General features: G+C 46.2%; 1 protein-coding gene across 4 annotated transcripts in view; it reads right to left on the bottom strand.

The window, feature by feature from the left end:
- The window catches only part of PLAG1 (PLAG1 zinc finger), a 52,032-nt gene that overhangs the window by 19,342 nt on the left and 9,385 nt on the right, over positions 1–23,305 (bottom strand). Inside the window, exon 2 of one of the 4 annotated variants that reach the window (XM_089899140.1) lies at positions 10–18,131. The exons of 2 other annotated variants lie outside the window; for them this stretch is intronic. The gene's annotated coding sequence lies outside the window, so the exon portion shown is untranslated. Of the gene's footprint in view, positions 1–9; positions 19,908–23,305 lie in introns of those variants that run through there. One more of the 4 variants, XM_022556823.2, reaches the window with a different exon arrangement.

The raw sequence follows: 23,305 nt of genomic DNA, 5'->3' as shown, positions 1-23,305 counted from the left end.
GCCACCTACCTGGGGCCCTGCTCCAAACTCTAGCAAGGCAACCTTATTAATAGACCATCACAGAATGAAGCATTCTGGGTGCCAAATACGGTCAAGGCAGCACCAAGAGGCAACCTAAAAAGAAAAGAAGAGTTAGTTTGAAATTCCAAAAGTCAGACCCAGCTTGGTTAATGGCATATGAACCAAATTGGTTTTTTTAATTCATTATCACTTATTCACATCTTTATACTTCATTGGAAAATCTATCTCAAATTCTGTTAGGAACAAATGTGAAGCAAATAAAATATTTACAGTATGTTGAAAAATGAAAAGTAAACAAATCAATATCCCTAGATTTATATACTTCCCCTCAAATCACAATGAAATTATCTGGGTTGTCTGTATTTTTATTTGGTAAAATATTATTCCAAGTTTACTGCTGCTTCTCAAAATTGCTGCTTATTTTCTTCATTTATACTCTAAACACATCCATGATTTCCTTTGTAACACAGTTTTGAGAAAAACCTCTTGGGTTGTATATTTTGTTCTGAATAACAGGTGAGGGAGAAATCCTGCTGGACGAGTGTTTCCCTCAGGCTGTGCGTTCACAGGGAGGGGTGCAAACCACGAGCACCCCGAAGAAGAGGCTGAACAAGGAGAGGGGCGACCGCCCAGCTGCTGAGCTGCTCTTCACGATGAGGCCACCACTGGTTTTAAAGTGAATTCGCAGGTGGCAAGCAAGTCCATCTTCAACACAAAGAAAACCCCAAATGAATTGTGAAGCACCCAATGTGTGCTCGTCCTGAGATCCTTATGTTGTGCAGGTGATGAAGACCTACACCTGCAGGCGCTGACCAGGAAAGAAAGGAGCCCCAGGAGCTCTGTGCAGAAACCACGTGCTTCACTTCCCCGGACCCGGGGTCAGCGTGCAGCCACATGTGACCACCCCTCCAGTAAGACAGACAGCTGACACCAACGTGATAACTGTTACTAGCCTCTATCCCATGTGGCACCGATCTGAATCACTGGGGTTGCAAACACACGGGCCCCTGTTCTCGAGGTGCACAGGAGCTGCAGCTACAGGAAAGACGCCTATGTCAGGGCAAGCAGCGTGACGGTTAAAGTAAAAGCTGCCCTAAGGCGGTATTAGGGTGACCACTCGACAGCAAAAGCAATATTGTATGGTATAAAAAAGTGACAGAAGATCAGAAAAGGAGAAGAATACTGTGGACTTTTGCCCTGAAGGATGTACAACACAGATGGGAAACGGGGTGTGGGTAGCATGCCAGTTAGCCAGGACTCACAGGTCACCCCTGCGGATTACAGAGTCCAAGGTGACCCGTGACGCACAGTTACAGCCCGTCCTAAGGGTTCAGATGCGAAAAGTGCAGGGACTGTCGCGCTCATGTACTAGCGATGAGAAGCAAGTGTGAGACAGCGAAGGGGTCCACGGCACTGAGAACAAGTACGGGGGAGGTGCAGGGGCGGGGACTTCAATGGGATGCAGGAAACGTGCTGGATGAGCACACAGCACAGAGCTGAAAACCAGCAAGAAGAAGCCTGTCCCAGAGAGAGGCCGCCTGTGAGCCGACAGTGTTGACAAAGGACATGCGGGGCGGGGGGCTGGGGGGGTGGCAGAGCTGGCTGAGTCGCCTCCTGTCACTCAGGGCCAACCCCGTTACCGGTCGGCTCACGGTGGAGCCTCCTGACCACCACGGTAGGACCAAACCAGGCCATTTAGAGGCCGAGTGGCAGGCAGAGCGTCGAGAAGGAAGGAAAAGGTGGCACAACCCACAAAAAGACAGAGCTGCTAAGGGTTCCGGAGCGCCCCTGCCATTGCTGCACAGAGGTCACCACTCAGGCGTGAGGACACCAGCCTCCAGCAAGGAAGAGTGCGGGGCGGGGCGGGCGGTGAGAGGCCGGGGCCGGGAGGACGGGACGCACCTCCACGTGGGTGCCAGCGGAGGGCCAGCAAGGGACTTGCAGCGAGGAGGAGAAAAACGGTAGGGCGCTGGTTAGAGGCGGCGTCGGGGTGCCTGGTGGGAGAGAGCAGAGAACGCTGCGGGGCTGAGGATACAGAGGCAGCGGAGAAACGGAGACAAGGCAAACCACGGCCGAGAAAACGGACACGCTTTCCTCGTACATGATTGCAGACCTAAGAGAGATGCGCACTCACCAGGCAAGTTTTTTCTGGTGAAAGGGGTAAGCGATGTAAGGAGTTTGCTTAACTTGGCCAGCGTCCACAGAGCCCAGCGAGAGGGGTGCATCTGGTAAGGAGGCAGGGAGAGCAAGGCGCTTGGCCTGGGGACAGCAGCCGAGGTTAGAGGGACCCTGCGGAGGACAAGAGAGGGGTGTCCAGGGGCATCCCTGAGGCTTTCACAGAAACACACTTGCCATAAAAAATTAAATTTCTTAAGATACAAGGACGTGATGCACAGCACAGGGCATAGAACCAATATTTCATAATAACTTGAAATAGATTATAATCTATAAAAATATCGAATCACTGTTACATACCTGAAACCAATACAACATTGTAAATCAACTATACTTCAAAAAATGATTTTAAAATTAATTGAAAAAATTAAGTGTCTTAGTTATTGCTGTTGGGAGTGTAAACCATTGAAACTTTTCTGGAATACACTGTGGAAATAGGTAGTCAAAGCTAAGCGTACATGTATGGTGACCTGATAAATCATTTCTAAAAGTATAAGGAAAAAAGCCGAGAAACGAAGATTTAAGTACAGGCATATTTTAAGAATAAAAGTTGATAATGTCTAATAAAAGGGGTAAAGTAGCATATGTCTATATGATAGGATAACTACACAGCCATTAAAAACATGCATTTAAAAAACATTAAGTCACATGATTAAACACTGATATAACACTAAAATTTTTAAAAGCAGGACATGGAATATACTCTGATTCCAATTTTGTAAAGTCACACTTAGAACTACTCCGCCCCACTCCGCCACAATACCTTTAAATGTACCTCGGTAAGTTATTAAAAAATTAGCAAGATGTAGGCTTTATACTCTTCCGTATTTTACAAATGTCTTACTTTTATAATTAGAAAATATCTTTTTACAAAAAAAAAAGAGGTTTTTTGGGGGGAAAAAAAAGAACTTGGATCCATACCTCAGTCCATATACAAATGGATCATGGACACAAACTTAAAGCCCAAAACTATAAAAATGCGAAGAGGAAACAAAGATAAACATCTTGTGACATTCAGTCAGTCAAATATTCCTTGGTTACAATACTAAAAGCACGACCCATAAAATAACAAATTGATAAATTAGATTCCATCAGACTTTAAAACTGCTCTTCAAAAGGCAATGTTAAGAGAATGAAAAGACAAGCCACTAGAAGACTAGAAGAAAAACTTTGCTAAGCATGTGTAAAGAAGTTGTATTCAGGCTATACAGAGAACTTCCAAAACTCAACAATAATAAAACAACCCAGTTAAAACATGGGCAAAATATGTGAATCGACATTTCACCAATAAAGATAATGGATGACAAATAAGCACATTAAAAGATGCGCACCATCACTGGTCATTAGGGAAATGCAAATCATACCACAAGGAGATGCTGCTTTCTACACACTAGAATGACTACAATTAAAAAAAAAAAAAAAAAAAAAAAAGGACTTCCCTGGTGTCGCAGTGGTTGGGAATCTGCCTGCCAATGCAGGGGACACGGGTTCCATCCCTGGTCTGGGAAGATCCCACATGCCACAGAGCAATAAGCCCGTGCACCACAACTACTGAGCCCGCGCTCTAAAGCCCGCAAGCCACAACTACTGAGCCCATGTGCCACAACTACTGAAGCCCGCCCGACTACAGCCCATGCTCCACAGCAAGAGAAGCCACCGCAATGAGAAGCCCGCGCACCGCAACCAAGAGTAGACCCCGCTCACCGCAACTAGAGAAAGCCCGCACGCAGCAACGAAGACCCAACGCAGCCAAAAACCAAAGAAAAAGTGACCGTCTGATTGTATCAACTGCTGGTGAGTATGTGAGACAAGTCTAACTCATACCGGCAAGAAGGTAAAAATGTACAATCACTTTTTAAAAGCTTGGCGGTTTCTTAAAAAGTTAAGTACGTGACACAGCCATTTCACACCTAAGTATTTACCCAGGAGACGTGAGAACAGATGTCTATACAAAGATTTATACATGCATATTCATAGCAGCCTTATTTGTAACAGTAAAAAACGAGATACAACCCAAATGTCCCTCAGTGTGTGAATGGATAGTCAAGCTGTAACAGGTTCATGCAACAGACTAATAACCAGCAATGAAAAGGAATATACTACTGATACACACAGTAACATGGATGAACCTCAGAATAACCACGCGGAGTGAAAGAAATCAGGCAGAAACAAAGAGGACATATTGCGTGACTCCATTTATATATGATTCTAGGAAATACAAGCTAATCTGTAGTGACGGGAAACAGCTCAGTAGTTATTGGGGACTGGGTGGGATCGGGGGGCATCACTCACAAAGGGACATGAGCAAACTTTTGGGAATGACGGTTATGTTCACTATGTTGGTTGTGGTGATGGTATCAGGGATGTATGTCGCAACCTGGCAAACTGTACACTTTAAATATGTGCGGTTTATTAAATATCAATTATACTTCAATGAAGTTATGAAAAAGGCCAAGTTTTCGTACTGAGAGAAACTTAAAATTTATGAGGCCAAGAAACAAAATCTTCTTATGAATTTACTGAAGTTCGCAAAAAAAAAACAAAACCCCCACGTTTCTGTGAGATGATAAACTCATGACTAAATCCTTTATGAGGGTTATGACTCAAAATGGCTAAAATCTTTTCTCCCCATGCGGAGGGGGAAAAAAAAAAAAGATGAGCGGGCTACTGGCCTAACTGTAGGGTCACACTGACTCCTTACTAGAAAGGATAGATGTCGAGGCAGTTTTTAGAGCCACATTCTCAGCTGCCGCCCTTGGAGGAGGCCAGCGCAGCTCACCTGTCCCTTACACACTGGCACATCACACTCCGTGATTTAAAGGCTCCAGGAATACACTGGAACTGGAACTGAGACCTACAAATAATAAACAGTTCTGGGATAGGTTCCATTTATCAAATACCAAAGGAAGTACTCACTGGAGAGTTTCACTTCAGCCTGGGTACAGATCTTTTAAATATGTTAATTAGTGGTAGCCTTAAAAATGAAAAGTGTCGTGCTGACTAGTAGGCCTGCCTTTGAGTCATTAAAAAATTAAAGTGACTGTTGAGCCAAGACAACAAAAGTATGAGTAAGAATTAGCCAAGCCTGGGCAGGTATGGCAGGTAGGGAGTTGGACACTGTTGGTGGATCTGGATAACTTCAGGCAATTGGTTATTTTTGGAGCCAAGAGTGACAGAGACAGAACGAAGCTGGAGATGGTGGAGGAGTCCTGTACGACTCATGTTATCGAGGGCTGAACATTTTAAATTATTCTCATGGGGCTTCCCTGGTGGCTCAGTGGTTGAGAGTCCGCCTGCCGTTGCAGGGGACGTGGGTTCGTGTCCCAGTCTGGGAAGATCCCACATGCCGCGGAGTGGCTGGGCCCGTGAGCCATGGCCACTGAGCCTGCGCGTCTGGAGCCTGTGCTCCGCAACAGGAGAGGCCGCAGCGGTGAGAGGCCCGTGTACCGCAAAAAAAAAAAAAAAAAAAAAATTATTCTCATGATTTACAAATTCTCCTAAATGTAGGTGCCTGAATAATGTGCTCCCCGCACCCCCATCCCCAGCCACGTTTTTAGATTATGCGCCAAACAGCCAACCTTCTGTGTCATGTTGCCTTCCGAAACAGAATTAAGTGGTGATTTTCCTATCAACCTTTTTAGGTTAGCATTTTTTTTTTTTTTTTAAAGAAGTGTGACCTTGACCCTGCAATCCCACTCCAGGGCATATATCCAGAGAAAAACATGATCCAAAAGGATACATGCACCCCAATGTTCATTGCAGCACTGTTTACAATAGCCAAGACATGGAAGCAACCTAAGTGTCCATCGACAGAGGAGTGGATAAAGATGTGGTACATATATACAATGGAATACTACTCAGCCATAAAAAAGAACGAAATAATGCCATTTGCAGCAACATGGATGGACCTAGAGATTGTAATACTGAGTGAAGTAAGTCAGACAGGGAAAGAGAAATATCATATGACATCGCTTATATGCGGAATCTAAAAAGAATGAATTTATTTATAAAACACAAACAGACTCACAGACTTAGAGTGAACTTCTGGTTACCAGGGGAGACGGATGGGGGGAAGGGATAGTTAGGGAGTTTGGGATTGGCATGTACGCACGGCTATATTTAAAATGGATACCCAACAAGGACCTACTGTAGAGCACAGGGAACTCTGCTCAATGTTATGTGGCAGCCTGGATGGGAGGGGAGTTTGGGAGAGAGTGCATACATGTATATGTATGGCCAAGTCGCTTTGCTGTGCACCTGAAACTCTCACAACATTGGTAATCGGCTCTACTCCCACATAAAATAAAAAGTTAGAAAAAAAAAGAAATGTGACCTTCCTCAATTATAAACTCACTTTAGCCTTTGCAGTGTTTGCTGATAGGTAATTAACAAAAAGGGAGGCCTTACACGGTTCAGAGCCAGAGTATGGGGAACAGTGGCACAGAGGCAAAGGACTTGCTTTTTGAGAATCAGAACTGGGTTTGAATCCTGCCGGACCCTTACCTAAGTGTAATTTCGGACAATTTAGTGTCTCTGCAGGATGGGGATGAACGCCGTGCGGTCCTGTGAGAATTCACCAAGGGGACGTACCTGAGGTCTCTAGCAGGGCTCTCAGGGCTCAAAATGCAAAACTCTCCTATTCGGTGGGTGACTCAGGAGTTAGTGATGCCCCCAAACGACCAGACGTGCACTTGAAAATAAGGGTTCTTTTTTTTTTTTTTTCTTTTCTGGCACAGGCTGCTACATAGAATCACAGCCAACAGAATCTTTGAAGGACAGACAAGTGCAGGACTCCAAGTGAAGAACACTAACCCGTCACATGTGACATGAGATTCATATTTGGTGAAGCAGTGTACTTTTGATCGTCTCGTCTCTGTGAGAGGAGTGGAGTGTAGCCTAAATCTCATGGTGGTCATGGGCACAGATAATCCCATATCACCGATAAACAAAACCAATCTGCATGGAGCCAGCAGTCACTTTGCGAGTTGTGTTGAACGGCATTTCAGGGAATATGTGACTGCTGACCTTCCGGGGATGGTGGACTGACCCCTGCTTGTGGCTGAACTGTGGTCAAAGATTCTAATGTGGAAACATGACGATTACTAAAAATCAGAGAAAACAGCTACTTTATCAAAGTACGCAGTAAACCAACATTCCACACTGTGAATGCTGCAGCGTGGGAATGTCCCTGTCACATGGCATCTCGAATTCGTCCCCTCCCCTCATTCTGCTGAAACCGAAGCAGGGTTGGCAAGGGTTTGGGAACTGAATGCAGTGCTGCAGAGCCAGGCGGGTGGAGGGATTAGAAAGGGAGGGAAGACACAGGAGGAGATGGCAGTCCACATGTACTCAGGGAAGGCTGACCCCACCAAGGAGGCTGCTCCAGCAGACAGGAACTCCCCCTAGCTTCAAACAAGCAACTCGTGATCTCTGAGGTTTCTAAGTGATCATACGTGCATTCCTCTCACACTCCTGCTCATCCCGTGCAGAGGAAATGTTTCGAAACACTAGATGTAATTTTAACTCAGTAATTTACACTGGGCCCACCTTGTCAAGCTCCCTCCAGCAAAAATGCAGTGTTTGCCAAATTTATCTACAGGTACCTGTCACAACTCTGGACTTGCCTGTTTTCTTTTTATTTTTAAAAACTTTACTGGCATTGATGGAGTGGGAGTTTTGGATGAGCAGATGCAAACTATGATATACAGGATGGATAAACAACAAGGTCCTACTCTATAGCACAGGGAACTCTATTCAGTATCCTATAATAAACTGTAATGGAAAAGAATATGAAGAAGAATATATATGTGCATAACTGAATCACTTTACCGTCCAGCAGAAATGTACACAACGCTGTAAATCAACTCGACTTCAATAAATTAAAAAAGCCAAAAACTTCACTGGCACTGATCCTGAACATGATGGAGTGATGATATAGAGACCTGAGTACGTATTTCTTCGTGTATTAACCTATGCAACATTAACATGCCTTGTGGCCTTTCTGAACCTTAATATCTTTAACTGTAAAGAGAACACAGTCAATTCTTGATTAAGTGGGATAACTGAGAAGTAGGGTCACAAGTGGCCAAAGAAAATCATGAAGAAAACAAAGTTAGTCACAACGGCACACTGACTGGTGGTCCTTTTGCTTTTTAAACTGAAACCTACTTGGATAATATAAAACTAGGGGTCAATCCACGCCGGAGGCAAGGGGAAAAAGGGGCTTTGGGGGTAGTAACAAAAAGAGCAAAGAGACTCCTGGTTCTGTCTCCAGTATCTTCTACGGGGTCCCAGCGAAGGCCGCAGGGTAAGCACCCTCAGAGCTGAGATCTTGCCTTTTCTTATCTGCTTCCATATGCCTCCTACCTAGAAGAGTGGATGCACAAAGGAGGTGCTCAAATATTTGCTGAACGAATAGGAGGAGGAAGAGAAGAAGAGAAGGAGGGAAGCCTTCCCTCCTGTTGGCCACATGGACCTGTGAAGGAACACGGTGGTCCACCCTCCATGACTGCCTTTGTGAATGACGACGAATAGGTTGAATGCTTTAAATCTGAAAACTCTCTCGGGTCTCCCTCGGGGCCCAGCAGCCAAGAGCACCTGCTGTCTGTCTTGGCTTGGCCCAAGCTCCCCGACACCAGGATGCTGCAGTCACTGTGCCACCTGGTGGTCATGCCTAGAAATCTCGTCTTCCTCCATAGAGGAGGGCAGTCCCCCCACCTGCACAGAGGGGGGAACGGGATGTCCGAACACACTTACCGATAAATACGCACGACTGTACATAAACTGGACAACTAATAAGGACCTACGGCAGAGCACGGGGAACTCTACTCAATACTCTGTAATGACCTATACGGGCAAAGAATCTAAAAGAGAGTGGCTGTGTGTATATGTGGAACTGATTCACTTTGCTGTACAGCAGAAACTATCACAACGTTGTACATCAACTATACTCCAATAAAAATGATTTTAAAAATGTAAAAAAAAATAATGTCTCTAAAAAAAAAAACACTGGGGGTGAGAGAGGTGAGGTGTGGGCCTGTCGAGTGTGGCTGGAGAGGCTGGAGTGTGGCCCAGAGCGGGGAGCAGGACAGGGGACAGCGCCCGGCCTGGGGAGAAGGGGCTACGGGGAGGCGTGGTCACTGCTTTTTGCCTGGAGCCAATGGTACCTTAGGGAAAGGCAAGGCTAGGAGGAGACCAGGAGATTATGAAGGGCCTGCGCTTTAGGAAGCCGAGTAGGTGAGGGAAAGGCAGGCTTGTGATTACGGGGTCAAGGGGACCAGCTGTGAGCCCTTGGGTGAATGACTTACCATTTCCCAGCTTGGGTTTCCTCAATTGAAAAGTGAGATAATTAAACCCTACAGGGTTGTTATGGGGAATAAGTGATGTCGTGTGTAGAGCACATACCGCAGTGACCAGCACTCAGTAAGGGCTACACTATCCATGTTAAGAAACAGCCAATCAGGTGAAGACCTTGAACGGCAGCTTATCTGACAGACGAGGGAGAAGCCGCAAAGGCTCCGAAGGGCAGGTGAGGACAGAGCGGAGGCCCAGCAGGAAGGCCACTTACAACACAGGGCTTCGAGGAGGGACTCCTCCTTTACAGGATGGACGGAAGAGGGTGGCCCGCAGAGGGAACGTCCTTGAATAGGAGGAAAAACCAGGAAGACAGTGATTCATGCAGACAGTGGTCAAGGTAAGGACCACATCCTACTCCCTTTTGTGTGAGTGATACGCAGGCTTTTAGTAAAATCTTGGGAAGAACTATGTCAGGGGATGGAGGAACCGGGATGGATCACTGAGGTTGAGGAATCAGCTGAACCTGAGAAGTCCGAGACTCCCAGCACGTATTGCTCTTTGGAGAAATGGCACCAGCTGGAGGGCGAGGGGTAGAAAAAGAGAGAGAACCTTCCGTCACCACGTGTTGCTTGTTTTTACAACAGCAGAGGCTTGACGCGTTAAGGGCTGACGGGAAGGACCAGGTAGAGAAGCAAAGGCTGAGAGAAAGAACAACGGATGAGAGGGGATGGCACCCAGAACACAAGAATACACAGGAGGGGGCTTCCCTGGTGGCGCGGTGGTTGAGAGTCCGCCTGCCGATGCAGATGCAGGGGACATGAGTTCGTGCCCCGGTCCGGGAAGATCCCACATGCCGCGGAGCGGCTGGGCCTGTGAGCCATGGTCGCTGAGCCTGCGCGTCCGGAGCCTGTGCTCCGCAACGGGAGAGGCCACAACAGTGAGAGGCCCGTGTACCGCAAAAAAAAAAAAAAAAAAAGAATACACAGGAGTATGGGGTGTGTGCAGACGCCAGACCGGGACACCCGGGTGCAGGCAGAGGACAGAGGGGACAGAAACTAGGGCTGCCGCATGAAGAGGGGACCCCGGGGCACAGTCTGCAAGGAGGAGCGGGCGCCGGCCACGTGGGCAAAGGAGGTGAGAACGTGCCTGACGACCAGCCAGCAGAGGACACGGCCTTTCAAAACATCCCAATGCAGATTATGTTGAAGTTGTTTCTGAAGATTATACTGATGCTCAGTTTCCCCCGTGTGGTTCTGCCTCCGTGTGGACGTATCAAGCCCTTTGCCACGGAAGAGCCCCAGGCAACGCCCATCAGTCCCAAGGTGCCCGATTCCTTTAGAACAGTGAGGGGAACCTGCCAACGTGAGCACGGGCACAGGAAACCAGGCTGCTGAGCCTGGGGAGCTGCGGCAGTTTGGTGCTGGGGGGCGCGACCCGGGGAGGGAGGGACAGTCCCGAGGCAGGGCTGGCCGTGGCCGCGCTGCGGCACCAAGTCACGGAGGGGCAGGCCTGGGGCTCCGCTGCCGCTTGAGGACGACTCTGCACTCACGTGCGGCCGCCCTTGAGTCACCTGGTCACAGAGGCCAGCGGTTCAAGGGCCAATGACACGTGTCAGAGCGCTATACAAACGGGGGGTATTCTTCGGAGGTGCTGTAATTTCAGAGCATCTTGATTAGGACGTTTGAATGTTTCTAAGACTTTAGACTTCTAACCGACGTCCCCCCAGATAGTTAAATGGCAAAAGGTACCGAAAGAGGTGCCAATCTGAATCCTTACGTTTTAGTAAAGGAATTGTTGGGTAACGTGAATAATTACTCCCTTAATTTATGTGTTTTGCAAATTCCGATTAATTCAGAGTTTGGCAGGTGAGTTTCTCCCCCCTCAGCTTCCCATGAGCTTGTAATATTAATACACAGTGATCTTTCATTTAAGCTGCAACATCCATGACCTAAAACAGAGGGGGAGCAAGAGAAAGAGAAGGAACCCAGGTTCTGAACACCCAGAGTGTGGTTCCACATGCACGCGCACCACACACTTCATAACGGAGGTGGGCGCTGTGCCTGCCCTCACTCAGGGCCAATCTCTCAGGCAAAACCACAGCAGGTTGGGTGGCTGAGATTTTTGGCCCAGGGAAGATTAGCAGCCTCAGGTGTCAAAGGCAAATCAATGACGGCGGCAAGAGGGGACAGCTAAGTGGGGAAAAGATATGAAAGATAAATACACACGAGAGAAATAAAAAAGCATGGACGGTGGTCAGGGCCACGCTGGGGAGGGCTGAGGAAATGCGCATTCCCACGGCGACTTCCAAAAGTCAAACTGGCCACGCGACTGCCGAGCAAAAGACGGCACTTATCATTTTCTCCACTCATTCATGCCTAAGAATTTATCTGAAGAAAATAACCTGAGACGCACATAACAATTTATGCACAAGACCATCCATCACTGCATTACGTGAAGACTAGAAATCAACTACTTGGCCGACCACAGGGACGACTAAGTAAAATATGGTGCTCATTCAAAGGATGCTTTGAATTCAAAGGTGCTCATTCAAAGGAGTCCAGCTTCTGAGGAATATGTAGGAGTAACACAAAAGTACACGGGAAATAACCTTTATATGGTGTTAGGATACAAAACAAGGAAGATCCCAATTCAGTTTACAAAAGTATTACACAGGTTGAAAGAAAAAAAATACCAGAAGGAAATACCTGTTAATATTGAACCACATTTTTGACGATGTGAACGTCAATATTCCACCAGAAATAAGGGATCACATATCTAGATTTACCACACATATATCAATGTCATTCTTATTGCTTGTAGCACTTCATTCAAAATTTACTTCTTCCACATTCCAGCTTCCCCACTTTTCTTTCTAGGAGACTTCAACGTGTTTGGAGGCAAAAAGCAGAACCTGATTCTTACACAAAATGAGGGGCCACAGAAGCACGTCGAGTAACCCGACAGGGATGCAATTAGCAAAATCCAGACTTGTGGGAAACTCTACGGGACAAAACTAAAACCAAACCGAACTGAAAAACCCACTTCTTCAACAAGGAAATTTTAAGAGGTGGGGGGAAGGGAACAGGTAACCTGGAGGTCAAAATAGACTTGAGAGATATGTCAACTGATTATATAAATAGGCTTATTGGATTTGAATCATGCAAATTGTTAAAAAAAAAAAAAAACCTAAGAGACAACTGTGGAGATTTGAACACTAACTAGATATTTGATGATATGAAGGCATTATTGTTCTTTTGGGATGTGACAGTTGTATTGTGATTATATCTTTAAAAAGAGTCTGTACATTTTGTACATACCAAAAATATACAAGTGATATGAAATAACTTTGTATTAAATTAGTGGGCAGGAGAAGGGGTGGGTGTGGGTAGGAGGACCTAGTCACTGAGGTGATAACTGCTGAAACTGATTATGGGTAGGCGAGGATGCATTCTACTGTTCTCTCCACTTTTGATTTTTCAGTATTTTTGAAATACTCTATAATAAGAACTTGTACAAAAAAATCTCTGAAGGCAGCACTAAACTTAACCTCCACAGTAAACCTATATGTGATATACTACAAACTCTGTGGGTGCTTAATAAAACCTGGCTGATGGTGACGAAGCCAGAAATGATTTACATGCAGTTTCTGACTCTCACAATTTCTGTGAAGGACGGAGTTCATGAGATCGTTTCTGAAATCCTGACACAGGGTCACAGGCCAACCAACCATTCTACACACTCTACTGAAGCCAGACAATTACTGCTCGGAGTCTGAGAGGATGTAAAAGTAACAGGAACAAATACCTTTATTAGTCATGGCCTTTCAACTATGTAAATTATTTTCTAGAAATAAATATTCTGGGAGAGGGTTTTCAACATTCAGGCTTTCAAGCAATCATTTAGCATACAATGACTGGGTCATTTTTAACTGTAATGAGGGTAGAGGACAAATCAGTCTAGCAAGATCTGAGAACTGTGTCGGGCCGGGAGGGGGCTGGACACATTGGCCCGAAGGTGGCAGGTGCCCCACAGGGGAAGGGCCCCGAGTCACAGCACAGGGGAGCACCTGCCGGGCTTGGCGATGGGGTGTGTGTGTGTGGTGCGTGTGCACAGACATGCTCACGCACGTGGAAGCCCCACGTGGCGAGGTCTGGGAAAGGAGGTGAAGGTACGAAGGTCTGCAGGAGAAAGGACGGCGGGATGGATGGAGGTGGCAGAGTCCAGCTTCCACCTGCTTGGTCTGGAGAATCTTGAACATCTCCACTGGCCGGAGAAAAAGAGCCAGTGGGGTGAACACATTTCCATGCTCAATGGGACAGGAAAAGAGATGGTGAGCCTTGGGCAGGAGAGCACAGCTGCTCGGCAGCCAAGAAAAGGGGGGATGAGGGGGCAGATATGGGGTTGGTGGTCAGGGAACAGGCTGCTGACAGGCAAGCCCGATAGACTCAATCTTCTCAGTGAACCTGGGCAGAGTTACCTAATGTCTATTATAAATTCTAATTAGCTCTCTATTAGACTATTAGCTATTAATAGGTTAGTATTAATTAGAACATAAAATAATAGATATTCCTATTCTATCAAATATTACAGTAGAATATAAATAAAAGGAAAACATGAATCATGCAATAAATTAATACTTGTCTATTACTAGACCATTGGACTCTTAGAGGTCCTAGATCTATTAGAGGAACTATTATCGCTGTTACCATTGTCAGGTAGAATTTCGCAGAGCTGAGTCGACAGGGCCGATAGACAATGAGAACCGTTTGAGCACGTATCTGAACCAGGTCCTATGCTGAGTCTTTTCCGTGCATCCTCTCATTTACTACTTGTACTTGGCTACTCCTCTGAGCCTCCTTTTCTCCCTCCTGGAACTCAAGGAGCTCAGCACCCATCTACGGCCTTGTGATGAGCCTGGAAGGAGTGGCCAGGTGTGAGCGCGCTGGCTGGAAGCGCGGAGGGAGCGCCTGGTAACGCCAGGTGATTGCTGCTGTTCCGAGTTCCCCACCTGGCTCTCCACGGGGCTCCCACAGAAGCTTCCAGGCTCCCTGGACCCCGTGATGAGATGGGAGCAGCACAGGGAGGTAGGTGGCGGGCGAGGCCCGCTGGGGAGGTGAGGGAGGCCTGGCTCGCGGTGGGGACAGGAGTCAAGCCGGGAGGGGCGGCCCCGAGGAGCGATGGGTGGGTGGGAAGCCGCGACCTGAGACTCCGCTTCGACTGTTTTCAGCCCAGGAGCTGGCATCTCCCGAGGCTTCCCGCGCGCTCGCTGGGCAGAGGTGAGGGGCGATTTCATGACAAGCAAGACCCAGTTCCACGAATGGGCGACAAGGCCACCCGCCACTGCAAGCCCCAGCTGTGCACCAGGGCCGGAAGCCGGTAGCGAGCAGAGTCCCGGCCACAGCCATAGCGATCCTACTCCCGGACTCGGGAGACGGTTGCGATGACACGCACGATACCCTCGGAGAAATGCAACTTGGATGGGAACGTGCGGCAGCGTTCAGTCCTTTACTGAGGTTAAGGGCACTGAAGTCTGGCATTCCGTGTGCAGCTGTGACCTGAGGGCGGCCTGGCGTGAGCTCCGCACAGAGGTCAAGTGATAACGTCCGCTCAGTGATTCTCTCCAAGAAAACCCAGGGGGCGTCAGAACACGTCACCCCCGACCCGGAGCCCCGGGTGCGAGCGCAGCCACGGGAGGCGCGGGTGAGTTGCGTGTCTCCGTGACTCGGGGGGCTCTGTGCGCGCGCACGTGCTCTTCCTCAGCGGGTGTCTGTGCGCCTCTCCGCACACCATCTCTACGTGTGCACGCACGTGTATGCACGTGCGCCACGTGCCAGCTCCCTTTCGAATCTGTCTTGCTTTCCCAACTGGGGGCGTAGACACGTCTCTCCCGCTCTGGGTACGTGTGTGTCCCGCTCTCCTCTCTGGGCGTCTGTCTCCTGCAGGGTGTGTGTACGCGTGTCTCTCCCAGGCTCCGGGTGCCTCTGTGGGTGTCCAGCTCCTCCTGTGTATGAGGGTGAGTCTCCCTTCACATCCTGGTGTGAGTGTAACTCTGCCACCTCCTGCCTGTGTGCGTGTGTCTCCCTTTCATCCCCCCAAGGTGAGCGACCCACCCCTTCCTGATCTGTCTACTGACCCCCCTTTCTGGGTGTCTCTCTCCCCCACCTTCCACCTTCTGGATGCGTGTCACTGCATCACCAGTCTCCCCCCAGCCCACCCCGTGGGAGCACGGATCTCTCCCTGCTGTGCGTCTGTCCCCTCCCTGGGCCTGAGCTGGTGTGCTCTCTCCTCCCTCCGTCTCTCCAGAAGTACAAACAATAATTTATAGACCGAGAGATACAGCAGCCCCGGTGTACGCGTCTCCCCTTGACCCTTGTGGCTCTGTGTGTGTGCCTCTCTCTGGGATTCTGGGTCTCCCCCAGTTCCGGGTGTGTGTGCATCCTCCCCCCAGTCTGTCGTCTGTCCTTCTCGGGGGTATGTGCACTTGCCTCTGCAGACCCACTACAAAGCTGGCCTGCTGGTGGCGGACAGGGGGTCTGTGTGTACGCGCCGGAAGGGCCCAGGCGCAGGGGGGGCGGGGCACCTGGCTCAGAGTCTGGCACGGTACCCGGCCTGCCAATCTGCTGACTCAGGAGGAGACGGGGCAAAGCGTCTTGTACACGGGCGTGGACGTGGACATGTCCCAGGAGCGGACGCTGGTGGAGAAGTGGGCACGGAGGGAGGAGAGCGGGCCCAGGGGAGCCCAGGGCCCGCGGAAACGACGGCGACTTGGGCCGGGCGGGGAAGAGGGGGCACCGTGCAAGCTGCCGGAGGAGCGGGGAGGGGGGGGTGCACGACGCGTCTCCTGCTGCAGGAGGGCCGAGGGGGGGACAAAAAGTAAAAGGTGCCACTGGCTGTGGTACCTGGGGGCTACTGATGGATGCTCCCTCCAAACACAGCCTCCAATGGGCGGGGCAGGGCAGCTCAAGGAGGAAGCGGTGAAGGGAACGGAGAGCGGAGGCCACTCTTCCAGGGAGCCTGGCAGCGACGGAAGGACGACGCAGGAGGGGGTGTGAGACGGCAGAGCGCTTCTAGAATATTCTGTTTCTGCCTGGGGAGGAAGGGTTGAACGCACCGTGTAGGTGGAAACCCCAGGATGGGAGAGGCAGGGGCAGGAACGAGGCGAGGGGCCCAGCCCGCCGCTAGGCCGACTCTCCCCAGGCCGAAGGCCACCAGTTCAGAGCCGGAGTTAATGAGGCCCCGGGCGGGGAGCTCCTCTGTGACCTGGGGAGACGGCTGAGGGGAGCCCAGGAGAACGTTAGGTGCCGGGAATCCGTGATGAGAGGGCTGAGTGAAGGGATAAGAACGGAGGCCCAGCGAAGAGATGTGACGTGATGGCTTTGCATCACCACAGACCCGGCTCTGACCCTCAGGGGTCGATCTCTCAACAGCGGAGATCTGGTCCACCCTGACCCCAGCTTCCCCTTCCACCTCATCTACCAGCGTTCTTTTCACTCACGACACGCTGGGCCCCCGTCACAGGGGAGCGCCCAGCGTGCGCTGCAGGCCGGCACCCTCATCATCCCCTCGTTCTTGGTTGTCCCCCCCCCCCACAGGCAACCCGACTCCCTGCGCCAGGACCACGTCTGTGCCAACTGAATCCTCCCACTGGCGGTAACTCCTCCTTCCCCTACGTGTCCACTTCGTTTTGTGTCTCTACGACAGAAGTACTAAGCCTACAACAGAAGTTCCAAGTCAACGTGGAAAAGGATGGTTTCCTGACCAGGGGCCTGAAAGAACGGTAGGGCCGTTCACAAAAGGACTGAAGTCTGAGTTGCCAGTAGTAGGGATGCTGAGTTTGAGATGCCAATCGTCCATGCCTGGTGGTTATGTCCAAGAGGCCCCTGAAAATCAAGGTCTGGAACTTGCTAGTGAGAATGGGCTTAGTGAGAGAGATCTGAGTCACCCTCCCAGCAGTGGACCACCACTTCAAGCCTGGATTATACTAACGTTTTTGTAATGCTAGTCTCACACCCACGGCCTCGATTCATTCTGGATTCTGAATCGACTTAGTTTTCCGAACACCCTCCCCTGCTCAAACAGCTGCAGTGCCTTCTAAGGCACAGAGCGCAGATGCCTCGGGCTGGCAGGCAAGGTGGCTCGCAGTCAGGCCGCAGCGCACCTTTCCAGTCCCACTTGCGCTGCCCCCTAGCAAACCATCCTCTGCAGTCGGACTGGTGCTCTTGGAGGCTGAGGACAACAAGCACACTGCTGCCTCCTACCCCCTGCTGAGACGACTCACTTCACTGGCGTGTCTGCCCTCCTTCCTGCCTATTCCTGACTCACGCCTTGTTCAAAGCCTACCTCAAGTGCCACCTCTCCCCCTCCCTTGAAGACCTGCAATTTTTACTGTCAATATTTTCAGTTGTCATGATACAGAATTACATTATTTATTGAACGGAAACTATTCAAACATGCAAAAAGAGAGGCTCATTCTGAAATCAGAAGGCTTTGCTGTAAATGTGTTTGAAAGCAAAAATTAGTAAAACTGTACCTATTTAAGGTCGTCAAAAAAGAAAGTTTAGGGACTTCCCTGGTGGTCCAGTGGTTAACACTCCGCACTTCCAATGCAGGGGCCGCAAGTTCGATCCCTGGTCAGGGAACTAAGATCCCACGTGCCGGGCAGCGCAGCCAAAAACAAAATAAATAAATAAAATAAATAAATAAAAGATAGTCTACTATGTTTAAAAAAAAAAGGAAGCTTAGGTTTATATCTTTAAAAATCTCCTTAACTTAGTAAATTCATAAAAACTATCCCCCTTATCTATAACTTTTAAAAATTAAGTGGACACGCAAGCACTTTCTAACTTGAGTTACTCAGTGTCAACTTTATGACTGAAATTTTTATTTTTACAACAAATCCATTTTTAAAATAAATATTTAAACTTCAATATGGAGATAATTTAGGTTTACTCTAGCAAATTAATGTATTTAGCTTCTATGGCTTGTCCAGTCTAAAGACTTACTCATAAAAAGCAACAGAATTCCAGTTTCTGAAATCATTACTGCTCCTTGCATACACATTATGCCTGCACTTCCTATCTCACAAGATTGCTGTAAAAATTAAGTGAGATAATATAGGTGAAAACAGAGATTGCTATCCAGCCGAAGTATTTTATGGCTGACGCACAGTCTTAATACTCAAAATATTTGGGGTGATATAATTTAAAAGTCATGTTGGCTAATGATTCGGGGAATAATTTAACCAATCAAGTTTAGTTTCTTTTTCTTTTAAACAGAAACAGTCTCTTTTGTGCTCATTTTTGGTTTTGCTTTTACTAGGAAGAACTTTTAACTAAAACTTGGCTAAAAGAAAAGATCTTATAATATTTCTCATCTTTAAAGGATCAAACGCTCTGCTTTCATATTTGATTAATTTCAAGCTGTATTTAGAATACTAGTCCAATTCCGCGTTTAGTGAAGTGACAGATGAAACAGATAAAGGTATTTATCTGTAAAAATTCCCAAATTTTGTTTTTGGCAGTTGAACACCATACTTCTGAATTGTGTAACCTTTAAAAATCTAGGTTTAGTACAGCGTTAAACACAGAGCACAGTATCCTAAAATATCTTTAAAATTTATTGTAATATGCATGCTTATTTTCCAGAAGTAGTTTTGGACGTTATCGCTTAATAATAATAATTTAAAAAAAAAACCCACAGAAAATTAGTGCAGAGTACCGAGGCACTGCCATACACAGGGTGGCAGCACTGAGAGCAAAATACGTGCAAACAGCAGAACACTTGGAATGGCCAGCGCAGGCATACAAGTGTGCCTGCAATCTGATTATGCAAACACTTCTTAGACACACGGGTATTATGGTTTTAATTAAGAAATTCCTTTTAATTCTGGCAGAGGTATCATGCATTTTAGAAAAGCTCTTGTGAGTCAGCCTCTGAATATGATCAATTGCATTTCTCTCAAAACAAATTGCTTTCTCGTCCTCTTCCTTCACTGGCTGATAAAAGGTGAAATGGGTATGATGAAATTTAAGCGTCACAGCAGACCCAAGGTTTAAGTAGAGCAACTGGATCTCTAGTATGTTTTTTTGTTTTGTTTTTGTTTCCCATTGAAACTAAAACAAAACCAAAACCAAAAACAGTTCATCCATTTCTCCTACCCCCTACCCCTTGCCTCTGGCAACCACCAACCTGCTCTATAAACTTGGGGTTTTAAAAAAATTAATTGATTTATTAGATTCCACATATGAGAGAGATCATGTGGTATACATCTTCTTCTGTCTGACTTCTTTCATTCAGCATTAACACCCTCGAGGTCCATCCATGTTGGTGCAAATGGCAAGATTTCATTCTTTTTTATGGTTGAATAATATTCATATACATATGCACCACACACCCACCCACCCACCACATCTTCTTTATCCATTCATCCACTGATGGACACAAATTGTTTCCGTATCTTGGCTATCGTGAATAATGCTGCAATGAATATGCGGGTGCATATATCTCTTTGAGTTAGTGTTTTTGTTTTCTTTGGATAAACCCCCAGATGTAGAATTGTTGCATCATATGACATTTCTATTTTTAATTTTGTGAGGAACCTCCATACTGTTTTCCACAGTGGCTACACCAGTTCACGCCACCAAGGGTGCACAAGGGCTCCCTTTCTCCATATCCTCGCCAGCACCTGCTACTTCTAGTTATTTTTTTGAGAATAGCCATTCTAACAGCTGTGAGGTGATATCTCATTGCAGTTTTGATTTGCATTTCCCTGACAATTAATGATGCTGAGCATCTTTTCGTGAGCCTGTTGGCCATCTGTATGTCTTCTTGGGAAAAATGTCTTTTGCCCATTTTTAATTGGACTGTTTTTTTGCTTTTGAGTTGTATGACTTCTTTATATAGTTTGAATATTAGTCCCTTATCAGATATATGATGTGTAAATATTTTCTCCCATTCAGTAGGTTGTCTATTAATTCTGTTGATGATTTCCTTTGGTGTGCAGAAGATTTTAGTTTGATGTAATGCCACTTCTTGATTTTTGCTTTTGTTGCTTTTGCCTTTGGTGTCAGATTAAAATAATCATTGCCAAGACCCATGCCAAGGAGCTTACTGCTTAGGTTTTCTTCTAGGAGTTTTATGATTTCAGGCCTTATGTTTAAGTCTTTAATCCATTTTGAGTTAATTTTTGTGTGTAGTGTAAAATAGTCATCCAAGTTCATTCTTTTGCAAGTGGCTATCCAGTTTTCTCAACACAAGTTATTGGAGAGACTGTGCTTTCCCCACTGTGTATTTTTGGCTCCTGTGTCATGTATTAATTGATCATCAATGCGTGGGTTTATTTCTGGGCTCTCTGTTCTGTTTCATGGATCTATGTGTCTGTTTTTATTCCAATACCATACTGTTCTCTAACTATAGCTTTTTGTATAGTTTGAAATCAGGAAGTGTGAGGCCTCCAGCTTTGTTCTTCATGCTCAAGATTCCATTGGGTATTCCAGGTCTTTTATGGCGTCAACAAACAAACCGTTTGTTCTATTTCTCTGAGAAATGCCTTTGGAATTTTGAAAGGGATTGCAGTGAATCTGTAGGTTGCTTTATAATCTACAAACAAATATGGACATTTAACGATATTAATTCTTCCAATCCATGAGCATGGGATATCTTTCCATTTATTTGTGCCTTCTTCAATTTCTTTCATCAGTGTCTTAATAGTTTTCAGCACACAGGTCTTTCACCCCCTTAGTTAAATTTATTCCTAGGTATTTTTTTAATGCAATTTTAAGTGGGATTGTTTTCTTAATTTCTCTTTCTGATAGCTCATTATTAGTATATAGAAATGCAATGTATAGATATTTTTTGTAATGATTTTGTATCCTGCAACTTTACTGAATTCATTTATTAGTTCTAATAGTTTTTGGGGGGAGTCTTTAGGGTTTTCTATATAAAGTTATCATGTCATCTGCAAGTAGTGACAATTTTATTTCTTCCTTGCCAATTGTCTTTTTCCTGCCTAACTGACCTGGCAGGACTTCCAATACTATGTTGAATAAAGGTGGCAAGAGTGGGTATCCTTGTTTTTTCCTGATCATAGAGGAAAAGGTTTTCACCACTGAGTAGGATGTTAGTGCTGAGCTTGTCATATATGGTCATTATTATGTTCAGGTATAGTTCCTCTATACCTGATTTGTTAAAAGTTTTTGTTCTTTTTTTACCATAAATGAATATTGAATTTTGTTAAATGCCTTTTCTGTATCTATCGAGATGATCATATAATTTCTGTCCTTCATTTTGTTAACGTGACGTATCATACTGATTTGTGGATGTTGAACCATCCTTGCATCCCTGGGATAAATACCACTTACTCATGGCATGTGGTCCTTTTAACGTATTATTGAATTCAGTTTGCTAATATTTTTTTGAGGATTTTTGCATCTATGTTCATCAAAGATATTTGTTGGCCTATAATTTTCTTTACTTATGGCATTCTTGTCTGGCTTTGGTATCAGGGTAATGCTGGCCTTGTAAAATGAGTTTGGAAGAGTTCCCTCCTCTTCTACTTTTTGGAAGAGTTTGAGAAGGACTGGAATTGCAGGCATACCTCGGAGATATTGCAGGACTGGTTCCAGACCACTGCAATACAGCAAATATTGCAAAAAGCAAGTCACATGATTTTTTTTGTTTTGTTTTCCCAGTGCATTTAAAAATCATGTTTACACTATACTGTAGTCTATTAAGGGTGCAATAGAATCGTGTCTTAATAAACATTGTGATTAAAGAGTACTTTATTGCTAAACAATGCTAATCATCATCTGAGCCTTCAATGAGCTGTAATCTTTTTGCAATGGTAACATCGAAGATCACTGATGACGGATCACCATAACAAATATAATAGTGAAAAAGTTTGAAGTATTGTGAAAACTACCAAAATGTGACACAGAAGTGAATACTGTTGGAAAAATGACACCAATAGACTTGCTTGATGCAGGTTGCCACAAACCTTTAATTTGTAAGAAACACAGTATCTGTAAAGCACAATAAAACGAGGCATGCCTGTAATTCTTCTTTGAATGTTCGGTAGAATTCACCAGTGAAGGTGTCTGGTTGATCCTGGACTTCTTTGATTGTTGGGAGGTTTTGATTACTGATTCAATCTCCTTACCAGTAATCCATCTGTTCAGATTTTCTATTTTGTCATGATTCAGTCTTGGTAGACTGTATGTTTCTAGAAATTTGTCCATTTCTAGGTTGTCCATTTGTTGCTGTATAACTGTCTGTATAACAAAGTGAATCAGCTATACGTATACATATATCCCCCTATCCCCTCCCTCCTGCGTCTCCCTCCCACCCTCCCTATCCCACGCATCTAGGTGGTCACAAAGCACAGAGCTGATCTCCCTGTGCTATGTGGCTGCTTCCCACTAGCTACCTATTTTACGTTTGGTAGTGTATATATGTCCATGCCACTCTCTCACTTCATCCCAGCTTACCCTTCCCCCTCCCCATGTCCTCAAGTCCATTCTCTCATAGTAGTCTCTTATGATGCTTCGTATTCCTGTGGTATTAGTTGTGCCAACTCTTTCATTTCTTATTTTATTTATCTTAGTCCTCTTTTCTGGGCGGGGTGAGTCTAGCTAAAGGTTGTCAATTTTATTTATCTTTTCAAAGAACCAGCTCTTAGTTTCATTGATCTTTTCTATTATCTTTGTAGTCTCTATTTCATTTTTTCTGTAATCTTTGATGTTTCCTTCCTTTCTTTTTCTAGTTCCCTGAGCTCTTTTTCTAGTTCCTAAAATATCCCTAAAAGTTAGCTTGCTTA

The sequence above is a fragment of the Delphinapterus leucas genome, chromosome 17, assembly GCF_059928025.1.
Source record: "Delphinapterus leucas isolate spDelLeu-1000000601 "Yukka" chromosome 17, BTC_Dleu_Yukka2, whole genome shotgun sequence".
Lineage (NCBI taxonomy): Eukaryota > Metazoa > Chordata > Mammalia > Artiodactyla > Monodontidae > Delphinapterus > Delphinapterus leucas.
This window is presented reverse-complemented; position numbering and strand designations above follow the sequence as displayed.